Source organism: Schistocerca serialis, chromosome 4 (genome assembly GCF_023864345.2).
Source record: "Schistocerca serialis cubense isolate TAMUIC-IGC-003099 chromosome 4, iqSchSeri2.2, whole genome shotgun sequence".
Classification (NCBI taxonomy): Eukaryota; Metazoa; Arthropoda; class Insecta; order Orthoptera; family Acrididae; genus Schistocerca; species Schistocerca serialis.
In genome coordinates, this window is record NC_064641.1 from 412,378,186 (window position 1) to 412,391,329 (window position 13,144).

General features: G+C 44.0%; 1 pseudogene; it reads right to left on the bottom strand.

Annotated features, from left to right (window-relative positions):
* Window positions 1–296: 296 nt before the first annotated feature.
* LOC126476136 (5S ribosomal RNA) lies at window positions 297–414 on the bottom strand (annotated as a pseudogene).
* Window positions 415–13,144: the final 12,730 nt, after the last annotated feature.

The window sequence follows — 13,144 nt, forward strand, 5'->3', positions numbered from 1 at the left end:
TTAAGTTGTTATAATATGAATATGTTTATAAAAAGTATGTTTGTAAAAGCTGTTTCATGCTTAGGGCACTTGTATTTGCTACATGTAAACTTCACTTAACTCCTCCCGAACAGGCCGTGAAGGCCCAACGGTACCGACCGGCCGGTCGCCCACAGGCGTCACTGGACGCTGATGTGGAGGGGCATGTGGTCAGCACACCGCTCTCCCGGCCGCATGTCAGTTTCCGCGAGCGGAGCCGCTACCTCTCAATCAAGTAGCTCTTCTGTTTGCCTCACAAGGGCTGAGTGCACCCCACTTGCCAACAGCGCTCGGCAGACCGGATGGTCACCCATCCAAGTGCTAGCCCAGCCCGACAGCGTTTAACTTCGCTGATCTGACGGGAACCGGTGTTACCACTGCGGCAAGGCCGTTGGCGTAACATGTAAACGCTCCCTCCGCAACGACAGTAGCCTGCCGCGATGTAAAAGTGGGTTTGGCGGTCGAACTGAGCGGCTCCTTTCCGCGAACGACACGCAGTATGTGGCAAGCCTTAGCACGGTACACTTTGACGGTGCTAAGAGAGCCAATTAGAAGCTGCATTAGAAGGTATTTGTCTCGGATGTGGATTTGGCTATTATTTGGTATTCACGGCTCTAATATGTTGAAAATCTGACGCCAAGAAAGTATTTATAGAGCATTCGCACATGAAGAGTCGCAAGTACAGTTAGCCACCATTCCACCTGCCACCAATCTTCGCCACTGCTTCACGAACTTCACACATTCACTTAAGTAATATACACTATGTGATCAAAAGTACCGGAACCCCCAAAAAAATACGTTTTTCATATCAGGGGCATTGTGCTGCCATCTGCTGCCAGGTACTCCATATCAGTGATCTCAGTAGTCATTAGATATTGTGAGAGAGCAGAATAGGGGTACAAGACACTCACGGACTTCGAACGTTGTCAGGTGATTGGGTGTCACTTGTGTCATACCTCTGTACGAGAGATTTCCACACTCCTAAACATCCCGTGGTCCACTGTTTCCGATGTGGTAGTGAAGTGGAAACGTGAAGGGACACCTACAGCACAAAAGCGTACAGGCCGACCTCGTCTGTTAACTGACAGAGACTGCCGACAGTTGAAGAGGGTCGTTATGCGTAACAGGCAGTCATCTATCCAGACCATCCCACAGGAGCTCCAGGCTGCATCAGAATCCACTGCAAGTCCTTTGACAGTTAGGCGGAAGATGAGAAAATTTGGATTTCATGGTCGAGTGGCTGCTCATAAGCCACACATCATGCTGGTAAATGCCAAACGATGCCTCGCTGGGTGTAAAGAGCGTAAACATTGGACGATTGGACAGTAGAAAAACGTTGTGTGAAGTGACAAATCAGGGTACACAATGTGGCGATCCGATGGCAGGGTGTGTGTATGGCGAATTCCCGTCATCTGCCAGCGTGTGTAGTGCCAACAGTAAGATTCTGAGGCGCTGGTTTTATGGTGTGGTCGTGTTTTTCATGGAGGGGTCTTGAAACTCTTGTTGTTTTGTTTGGCACTATCATAGTACCGGCCTACATTGATGTTTTAAGCACTTTATTGCTTCCCACTGTTGAACAGCAATTCAGGGATGGCGATGATCGAGCACCTGTTCATAATGCACGGCCTGTGGCGGAGTGGTTACACGGCAACAGCATCGCTATAATGAACTGTCCTGCACAGTCTTGAGCTGAATCCTATAGAACACCCAAAGGATGTTTTGGAACGTCGACTTCGTGCCAGGAGTCACCGAACGACATCGATACCTCTCCTCCGTGCAGCACTCTGTGAAGAATGGGCACCTGATAGAACGTATGCTTGCAAGAGTGGAAGCCGTCATCAAGGCTAAGGGTGGGCCAACACCATATTGTATCCCGGTATTATGATAGAGGGCGCCACGAACTTTAAATTTTCAACTAGGTGTCTGGATACTTTTACTCACATAGTGCATATGGGTATGGACCAGTTAATTAGTGTGTTGTTTCAATAACAATCACATAAAACATAAATTCGTGTCCGGAACCATGTTTTCAATCCTGATCACGAACCTATGCAGGGTCCTCACCTAAGTGCTACTAAAACCGAGTATCCTGATTTAAATGAACAATTCTTGTATTCATGTGTTTAAAAGTGATTTTTTGTTTAAAGTAAAAGGAGTAGTAAAAGTTAAAGTAAGAGTAACATTTGGATACTATGAACTACTCCAAGTTACGAAGTTTAAGTACAAAAATTCAAATATCAAGCTAAAACCACAAAAGTGAAGTTGGATAGGTATCCTTAGTTTATTATAAAACGTAGTTTTATAAGATTACAGTACAAGATTGTGTACATATTATTGCAAAGAATACCTGCTTCAAGGTAATTAAAGTTCAAGTAGTTATAAATCTTTAATGGATAGATTTATGGTAGTATTGTTAGAACAAAAATTATGCACATTTTTAAGGAAGGTGTTTGTTTGGCACCCATCATGGAAGGCTTCTTTTTATTAAGTTAATTAAGCCCAATGTTGTATTTTTTTGTCTTGTAAAGTAATTTAAGTGAATCATTAGCTTTTAGAGTTAGTTATTCCTCTCCTCCCCCTCCCCACTCTTCCGTCCCCCACTCCCCACCTCTCCTTCTCCCCAACCTACTCTATTGGCAGGAATTTCGAATTTTTGCAGGAATTTCGAATTTTGGCGGGAATTTCGAATTTTCGTGGGAATTTCTTTGTCCCAGGGCTGTGCTGACGTCCCACCTCATCCTCCACCCGGGAATTGGCGGGAAATTAAAATTGATGGTTCCCTTTCCGGTACTCGAACCCTGGTACTCCTGGGCAGAAAGCCCAATTGCATCCATCCATCCTCTCCCCCCCCCCCCCCACACCCCCCCCCCCCAACGCAATTAAATCACCAGAGGCGCTTGGAATTGACGGGAAATTAAAAATGGCTGTGTCCTTTCTGGGACTCGAACCCTTATTCTACTCGATGGAAGGCCCAAGTGTTGCACCCAACATATGGAAACTGACCAGATGCGGGAGAGGAAGGTTAGGTTAGTGTACTTTATTTATTTTGGTCGGGAAAGACCGTCCCTAATTATGTAATTAATCACAAAGATCGGTCCTAATTACACAATTATATGCATAGCGCTACACAAGGACTGCATAAAAGCGCAATACAGCTCAAAAACTGACGATACCACACAACTTCTGTTGTCGTATGTAAAATGATGTGTATTTCTTTTTTAAGGCCGTGGCTGTCCCTCGGTAGGAATATCAGTCATCTATCACGGTTCTGAGGATGCCGGCGTCACGCTTTGTACTGAAGGCACTGCGGGAGGGGCCTTCTGTTTCAAAAACAACCGACTTTTGAAATAGCCATCTGGAGCGTCCTCCGGATGGGTTGGGTTATACTACTTAACTTCCCTTTTGTGTTGTCTAGGAATGTCACCTGAAAGCATGCAGCTTATCGCGAGTGACGCAGAGCGGTCGCCAAACACAGCCGCTCTCTCTCTCTCTAGGGGAGCCGGTGCGTGGGGGCTCTGTCGCTATATTTTGGACGAGCAGCTTGGACTTGAGGCGCCCGTCCTTTTATCTCCTGTTGTTTACTTGACCATACATGCTATTGTGCAGATGTAATGCCTCGTGTAGGGACTTCACCATTGAAGCTTCCGTGGCCTCCAGCCCCCTCACAGCAGGCAGCAGCTTGCCTATCCAATGCCTCCTAACCAGCTGCGGGCCTTTTGACATGAAAGGCGCCGCAACACATGAGCTAAAGCGAGTGTCGTTAGGCGGTCTATACCGCAACTGCGACACATGGGCTGCTCGGCGACATGTCGGGCGGTCTCTACTGGTGACCACGTGTGTGCCTCCATCTCAGGGGGAGGGGGGCAGACAGCAGTGGAATCTGTATACAATTCTGCTGTCAAGACGCGCTTTGTTGGTCATTACCGATTTCGAAGGTCAGCGTCTTCCGCCACAGCTCTTTCCTAAGGAAAATATTTTTCGAACACTGCAGCTGGCACGGGGTGTGTCAGACTTTCCATCTGTCTCAGACCGAACAAAGAATGCTTTTCTAAACCTCCATCAAATTTTCGATCCGCTTTCCGACAAACACAGGATGGGCGTGTCAGAATAGCCATCTGTCCCATAATGAACAAAGAGTGTTTTTCTAAGGCTAGCAGCTGCACCCAATATTCCATCCACTTGCAGGCAAACACAGGATGTTTGTCTCAGATCTTTCTTTCCTCCCCCACAGATGTGTTACCTTCCTCAAACATGCACCATGCCTGCTTGAAGGGAAAAAATGCAAGTTATGACTTGCTGGCATGGCACTCTGAAATCCTATTGGTCCTCTACAAAATAGAGGGTGGAGCCTGAAGCTATATAAAGCCCAACCCCCACCACAATCATCATCAGTCTTTGACAGTCCATGAAACGCTCAGCCAACAGTGATGTAGCGGCAGTGATGGTGGGAAACCGCCAAACTTTGGTCAATTGCCATGTAAGTGTTTATAAAAAAAAATATGAGTTTAAATTGTGATAGTTATGACATTTCGTAGCAAACTATTCAAAATGTTTGAGATTGTGATACATTTTCGTAACAAGTGGTTATAAAAGTTCTTTTTTCTTACTATTACAGCATTCATTCCCGAAATGCTGTTGGAATTAGAACGCCAGCTGGAGGCTGAAAGTCTCATGTGCCAGCATCATGTAAGTACATCTCAAAATTCTGTGTGTGATTGTTATACATTCAGAAAGCGTCTCTTAAAGTGTTCAAATCGTAACAATTGCTTATAACATTTCTACAGTTGTTCTAGCATTAGAGCAGCAGCAACTGGAAACTGAAAGTCCTCATCAAGTGGAAGAGCTTATGCTAGCATCATGTAAGTACATCTCAAAATTCTGCGAGGTTATTTTACATGTTCATAAAACAGCTCTTCATGTTTTCAGATCCAAACAAGAGTTTATAAAACTTTTGATGTCGTTGTTGCAGCGTTAGAGCAGCAACTGATGGATATTAAGCTGCTGCGCTGGAGTCTGAAATGCAACAAGAAAGTAAGTACAGTTGTAATATATTGCCGTTAAACTTTTTTTATTATATACAGTTGTGTGAGGTATATATAAATTCATTGTTGTGGATGTTTCTACTACTCAAGAGAAAGTGGGATTCCTGTAGGGGTATGTGTCAAGAATGATGACCTGGAGTCATCACTTTCATCTGGTATGAACTTTTTACTTATTTATTTAATTTTTTCGTAGTTATAATTAATATCTCGATGCGTCAAATTCAGTACAAATTTTTTGTTATTGTTTCTAATAATCAGTATCTTGTTGTAGGCGACTTCCACGAAATGGATCTATGGCTCCACAACAACAACAATTCTGGCGGGGGAACGTGCGATGGTGGCTGCTGAAAGACAGTGCGATCCCTCCCTTCTGGAGCAGGGGATGGACATATTTGACTGGCTGAGAGAACTACCAGAAAGATCGACTGAACTGCTCAGTCCTGGGACCCAGAATGTAAAAGGTCATTATAATGTGACATCATCGTTTAAGCATATAATTATTATTTGGGAATGGTGATTTACTTAATTGTCATTGATCGTTTACAGCATATATTTTAAAAAATCTTCAGCATTGTGCTTAATTTTTCCAGTTATTCGTATGTCACAGAGGTGGCACCAACACTGCCATGACAGGATATGGCTGTGGCACATGGAACTACAGTGGTGGTTGTGGTGGCAGGTGTCAAACACACACCCGAGCAGCGTGCACCGCCGTGCCTTCAGAAGAAACTAAGTTCATTAAATTCAAGAATGCTCACCACGAGGAACGATGTTCGTTTGTTGTATACACAGACTTCGAATGTCTCCTTGCCCCTAATATGCGCTGTGAAGGGAACCCCTTAGCCTCACATACTACCTTCATGCAAAAACACGTACAATGTGCAGTGGTGTACCAAATTACATGTTCATATGATTCAAGTCTTCAATCGTTATGAATCATGTCGGGGATAATTCTGCGGTTTGGTTGCTCACTGAGCTAGAAAAACGCTCATGGGATGTTGATAGGCTTTATAGCACCAACAACCCCATAAACAAATCAGAGGAGGTTAAAAAATTATACAATGATGTGGTTAACTGTCATATTTGTGGGCCGCCGTTAGATAGAAAAGCTTAAACTCTGCGTAGAGATCAATGTCATCTTACTGGGAAGGTCTGTGGAGCAGCTCACAATGCATGCAATTTGAAGTATCAGATAGAATGACACATACCCATTTTCTTCCAAAATTTAAGTGGGTACGACGCTCACTTTCTAGTTGATCAATTGGCGTTGAGAAGTATATTTCATTCTCCAAACGAATTACGCCAAAAATTACGCTCCGCTTCCTTGACATGCTACGTTTTATGCAGGCGCCATTCCAGAAATTTGTTGAAACTCTACCTTGAGAGGATATGCATATAACCCAATCTGCCTACCCCAACGAGGAAAAGTCTCAATTTGTAACTAGGAAAGGAGTTTTCCCTTATGAGTATCTGGATAGTATGGCGAAACTCGACGAAACCAGGCTACCCAACATTTCGGCATTTACCAGTATTCTCACAGGCGATGCCATAACTAGTGCAGATTATGAGCATGCTGTGAATATCTGGCCGGAATTCAACATTCCAAATTTAGGTGAATACGCAAGACTATACAGGACACTGACGTGCACTTGCTTGCAGATGTTTCTGAAAAGCTCCGGACTGTATGTATGGCCACGTACTCTCTGGAAGCTGCCTTTTATTACATGGCACCTGCATTGTCCTGGGACGCAATGCTCAAGAAAACGGGGTGCAGCATCGAACTTTTGACTGATGCTGATATGCTTCTTTTCTTTGAGTGTGGGATCCGTGGAGGACTTTGCCAGTGTGTCCATAGACACGCCAAGGCAAATAAAGCATGTATCGGAGCAGGGTTTAACGCATCTCTCGATTCAAGTTATATTCTATATTTGGATGCGATTAACTTATATGGGCACGCCATGATGCAGCCACTGCCGGTTGGTGGGTTTCAATGGGTGCCCAAAAGCGAATTAGAGGGATTAGGTGGAAAAATCAGTCTGGCAGCTGATTCTGATGTAGGGTATGTGGTGGAGGCAGACCTCATATACCCTGTTAGTTTGCATGAAATGACAAGCAACTTGCCGTTATGTCCAGAGCAACAAGTTCCGCGAGGAAGCACTATCCTTAAACTGATGACCACTGTTGGACACAAGCTGAGGAATGTAATTCATTATCGTAATCTCAAGTAGTGTCTCATCTTAGGGATGGAGCTAGGTAAAATCACCCTGGCTATTTCCTTCAATCAGTCCCCCTGGTTGAAGGAGTATATTGAATTAAATACTGAAAAGAGTGCTGTCGCGATTAGTGATTTCGAAAAAGACTTTTACAAATTAATGAATAATTCCATTTTCGGTAAAACCATGAAGAATTTAAGAGATTAATGCGATATTTTGATGAGGAGCAAATGCGATGGGCGTTGGGGAGTAAGAAACTGCATCACCAGACCAAATTTTAAGCGGGTCACTATTTTCTATGATAACTTCGTTTCTGTGGAGATACTGAAGGTTTCAATAGAGTTTACGAAACCAATCTATTTGTGTATGTGTCTACTGGACACCTCCAAACTCCACATGTACCGATTCCACTATGAGTTTGCTAAAACTCATTTTGTGGATCCAAAGTTACTTTATATGGATACAGATGGCTTCATCTACTGGAATAAGAATTGTGATCCATATGAAGTAATTAGGTGTCATGGTAATGAATTCGATACATCGGGATACGCAGCTGATAATCTTTATGGTATTTTTCCTCAGGACAAGAAGGTTATTGGCTTAATGAAAGATGAGGCGGGTGGATTGGCGATTTTAGATTTTGTGGGTCTAAGATCCAAAATATATGCATATTGTGCAATAGATGGAGTCACCCAGAGGTGGGCTAAGGGTGTGCAACATGCAGCCTCACATGTCCTCAGGGTTGAAGACTACTTGGAGTGCCTGGTGTAGTTTGCGGTGCTCTGCCACAACCTCCGCATTTGGGACAGCATACTAGTATTCAATCACGAAGTCAGGAGGTGTAAACTGCGCTTCAGTCTAAAGTCGGATTGTCACCTCATGACGATAAAAGAGCGATTTGTGATGACAGGATCGGAACCCTCCTGTACTCACACTATTTACTTGAAGCACGAGAGGGGGTAGGGGACTCCGATGGTGTGAATGAGAGAGTGAGTGAGTGAATGAGTGACTGGCTGAGTTACAGCTTGTACCTAATAGTATGGCTCTTTTATCATAGTTTAAATATTGTATGTGTGATGTATGGAGTGCCTGAATATGGCTCTTTTATCATAGTTTAAATATTGTATGTGTGATGTATGGCGTGCCTGAATGTGAGAGTGCTTATGTACATCTGTTTGCACACTTGTGAGAGCGTTTGAGTGTGGATGTCTGTGTAAATATGTATGACTGTGTGTGAATCTGCATATGTATTCTAAATAAGCACTATAATATCTAGACAGGACTATATAAGCAGTATGGGCTGAGAAAAAAGTTATAAAAAAATTAAAAATGTACAATATATATATAAGATTTAAAAAATTGAACCAAAATCATCAAGAAAAGTTTAAAAATTGTAAATGAAGGAAAAAAATAGTTTACCGTATTATTTTTTGCTTTTGAACTTCATGTGTTTGTATGAGTGGATGAGTGCATGATTGGATTTTAAGTTTCACGTACCGTTTGCTATCCAAGCAATACTAGTTTTAAGTGTGAGTGCCACCCAGTTCATATTAGTGCATCTGTTTGGGAAGAACATTTTAGGGCCACGCGCTTCATTGTATTATTAGATTATTTCAGATGCTTGAGGTGGAAAATTTTTAGAGCCATCCAGTTGAAAGTATAAACTAAGTCTTCTGTTTGGACTGCACGGGATTAGCTGAGCGGTCTAAGGCGCTGGAGTCATGGACTGTGCGGCAGGTCCCGGCTGAGGTTCAAGTCCTCCCTCGGGCATGGGTGTGTCTGTTTGTCCTTAGGATAATTTAGGTTAAGTAGTGTGTAAGTTTAGGGACTGATGACCTTAGCAGTTAAGTCCCATAAGATTTCACACACATTTGAACATGTTTTTCTTCTGTTTGGGGGGAATTTCCCTAGTAATAGTATTAGTGTAAGAGAAACTACACCTCTACAATAACTGTAGCTAGTACTACAATGTAAAGCACAAAATTTTTTTTCAATCATTACTTTTATTTTCAAAAATTATGAACTTCAAAACGTTGAGGTTCGCCGATAACATTGTAATTCTGTCAGAGACAGCAAAGGACTTGGAAGAGCAGTTGAACGGAATGGATAGTGTCTTAAAAGGAGGATATAAGATAAACATCAACAAAAGCAAAACGAGGATAATGGAATGTAGTCGAATTAAGTCGGGTGATGCTGGGGGAATTAGATTAGGAAATGAGACACTTAAAGTAGTAAAGGAGTTTTGCTATTTGGGGAGCAAAATAACTGATAATGGTCGAAGTAGAGAGGATATAAAATATAGACTGGCAATGGCAAGGAAAGCGTTTCTGAAGAACAGAAATTTGTTAACATCGAGTATAGATTTAAGTGTCAGGAAGTCGTTTCTGAAAGTATTTGTATGGAGTGTAGCCACGTATGGAAGTTAAACATGGACGATAAATAGTTTGGACAAGAAGAGAATAGAAGCTTTCGAAATGTGGTGCTACAGAAGAACGCTGAATATTAGATGGGTAGATCACATAACTAATGAGGAAGTATTGAATAGAATTGGGGAGAAGAGGAGTTTGTGGCACAACTTGACAAGAAGAAGGGACCAGTTGGTAGGACATGTTCTGAGGCATCAAGGGATCATAAATTTAGCATTGGAGGGCAGCGTGGAGGGTAAAAATCGTAGAGGGAGACCAAGAGATGAATACACTAAGCAGATTCAGAAGGAAGTAGGTTGCAGTAAGTACTGGGAGATGAAGAAGCTTGCACAGGATAGAGTAGCATGGAGAGCTGCATCAAAGCAGTCTCAGGACTGAAGACAACAACAACAACAAATAAAAAAATTCAAACACATACGAGAACTGTGAATTTAAAAGCAGTATTACTTCGTGTACTGTAAAAACAACAAGATTTATGGATGTAAAGCTGTATTACTACTTTGAGTATTTATGTCTGAATGAAAAATTGTTATGTGTTACCATACGCCTTTGTTGTTATTTCACAAATCCCTACCCTTACAAAAGAATATAAAGGCTGTGCATGATGCACAAGTTATTAGTTTAAAGCATGAGGGAGGTGACGTTAAGATGAAGGAAAACAACATATATGTAATGATTGCATGAGATTTCGCCTATAGTGCTGCACGTATAGGTTTTTGGGAACAGGCGGCGCGTGATCGTGTCCGCTTCCAAAGACATACAGCAAACATGGCTGAAATTATATCTCCTGTGCTTGAACAGAGCCACAGACATAGGATCTAGGCAAAGCTATGTGCTATCTAAGTAGGAGCTAGGTAGAAAGAAAGAAAAACACAGAATGTGAGGTAAAAAATTCATTCATTTTCATTAATCCTACTTAAAAGTAATTTTATATTTTCCTAAGCACGCACAACACTATTTTCACACTTCTTCTTCTTCTTGAGCTTATGGGTAGTAGGGCAACCATAGAATTCCAAATCTGGAATAGATGCAATCTTGAAGATTCGCTGCATCCATGCGGTCTTTTCCCCGCCTTTGATGTACACTCCTGGAAATGGAAAAAAGAACACATTGACACCGGTGTGTCAGACCCACCATACTTGCTCCGGACACTGCGAGAGGGCTGTACAAGCAATGCACGGCACAGCGGACACACCAGGAACTGCGGTGTTGGCCGTCGAATGGCGCTAGCTGCGCAGCATTTGTGCACCGCCGCCGTCAGTGTCAGCCAGTTTGCCGTGGCATACGGAGCTCCATCGCAGTCTTTAACACTGGTAGCATGCCGCGACAGCGTGGACGTGAACCGTATGTGCAGTTGACGGACTTTGAGCGAGGGCGTATAGTGGGCATGCGGGAGGTCGGGTGGACGTACCGCCGAATTGCTCAACACGTGGGGCGTGAGGTCTCCACAGTACATCGATGTTGTCGCCAGTGGTCGGCGGAAGGTGCACGTGCCCGTCGACCTGGGACCGGACCGCAGCGACGCACGGATGCACGCCAAGACCGTAGGATCCTACGCAGTGCCGTAGGGGACCGCACCGCCACTTCCCAGCAAATTAGGGACACTGTTGCTCCTGGGGTATCGGCGAGGACCATTCGCAATCGTCTCCATGAAGCTGGGCTACGGTCCCGCACACCGTTAGGCCGTCTTCCGCTCACGCCCCAACATCGTGCAGCCCGCCTCCAGTGGTGTCGCGACAGGCGTGAATGGAGGGACGAATGGAGACGTGTCGTCTTCAGCGATGAGAGTCGCTTCTGCCTTGGTGCCAATGATGGTCGTATGCGTGTTTGGCGCCGTGCAGGTGAGCGCCACAATCAGGACTGCATACGACCGAGGCACACAGGGCCAACACCCGGCATCATGGTGTGGGGAGCGATCTCCTACACTGGCCCTACACCACTGGTGGTCGTCGAGGGGACACTGAATAGTGCACGGTACATCCAAACCGTCATCGAACCCATCGTTCTACCATTCCTAGACCGGCAAGGGAACTTGCTGTTCCAACAGGACAATGCACGTCCGCATGTATCCCGGGCCACCCAACGTGCTCTAGAAGGTGTAAGTCAACTACCCCGGCCAGCAAGATCTCCGGATCTGTCCCCCATTGAGCATGTTTGGGACTGGATGAAGCGTCGTCTCACGCGGTCTGCACGTCCAGCACGAACGCTGGTCCAACTGAGGCGCCAGGTGGAAATGGCATGGCAAGCCGTTCCACAGGACTACATCCAGCATCTCTACGATCGTCTCCATGGGAGAATAGCAGCCTGCATTGCTGCGAAAGGTGGATATACACTGTACTAGTGCCGACATTGTGCATGCTCTGTTGCCTGTGTCTATGTGCCTGTGGTTCTGTCAGTGTGATCATGTGATGTATCTGACCCCAGGAATGTGTCAATAAAGTTTCCCCTTCCTGGGACAATGGATTCACGGTGTTCTTATTTCAATTTCCAGGAGTGTAGATGATGGTCTCAGGATGATCGAATATTCGAAATGACGTCATCATTTCTTTATAAGGTATACCAGGATCGTCTCAGTGGAGTGCATGGAAGAAATTCGTTAGCCACTTTGCACTCCGTGTTGTAGCACAGTTCACATCCTTGAAAGGCCTCGGTGATGCAATGCGTGCAGAGAATGTCTCTATTATACCAACATCTTCTTAGTATGCTATGATTGCAACATCTTTAAATACGAATTGTCTAGACTCATTATCATAGAAACCTTGAATGCCAACAACGACGTTCACACTGCAAATTGTCATTGTGAAATGATCTGGGCATGTCACAGTACTTGGTCATTTATACAGCATGGTGCAGAAAACCCGTAAGTGGGCAATAATTAATCAGACGGTCATGTGGAACTAGAGCATACACTCCAGTGTGTTCTGGGAAATTTGATGAAGATTCAAATTCGGTTTGCACATCTATCGGTCCTGATTTAATTATCTCATTCTGCTTAGAACAGTCTATCACTATGATTGGTACCAGCTCCTTGAATTTCGGTGGACTGAGTAGGTATCCTCCCTCTTCAACACCTTCATAGTAAGAAGAACGGAATCTTGCATGCATGTCATATGCTAGACTGTATACATTCCAGTCCCACTGTAGCAGTAAATTGTCATGCGGATAGAATTCGGAATTCAAGTAGACTCTGGCATTAGTTAAATTACAGTTGTCAAATACGGTGGAATCATTTGCTAAATTCCCTCATCTATTGGTCTGTAGTGCAAGTATGATGAATCTTGGTATTGCCAGCTGCACTGAGGTTTTAATAGCCCAAGTTTGTCTCTTCGCTGTTGAAAGCACTGGGTACTCAAAAGCCTCCCATGAGCGGAGAGTTAATGGCAGATATGTACTGGAGTTCAGAACTTTTAAAAGCTTCAAATGCTCGTCGTCTGCCACAGTGATG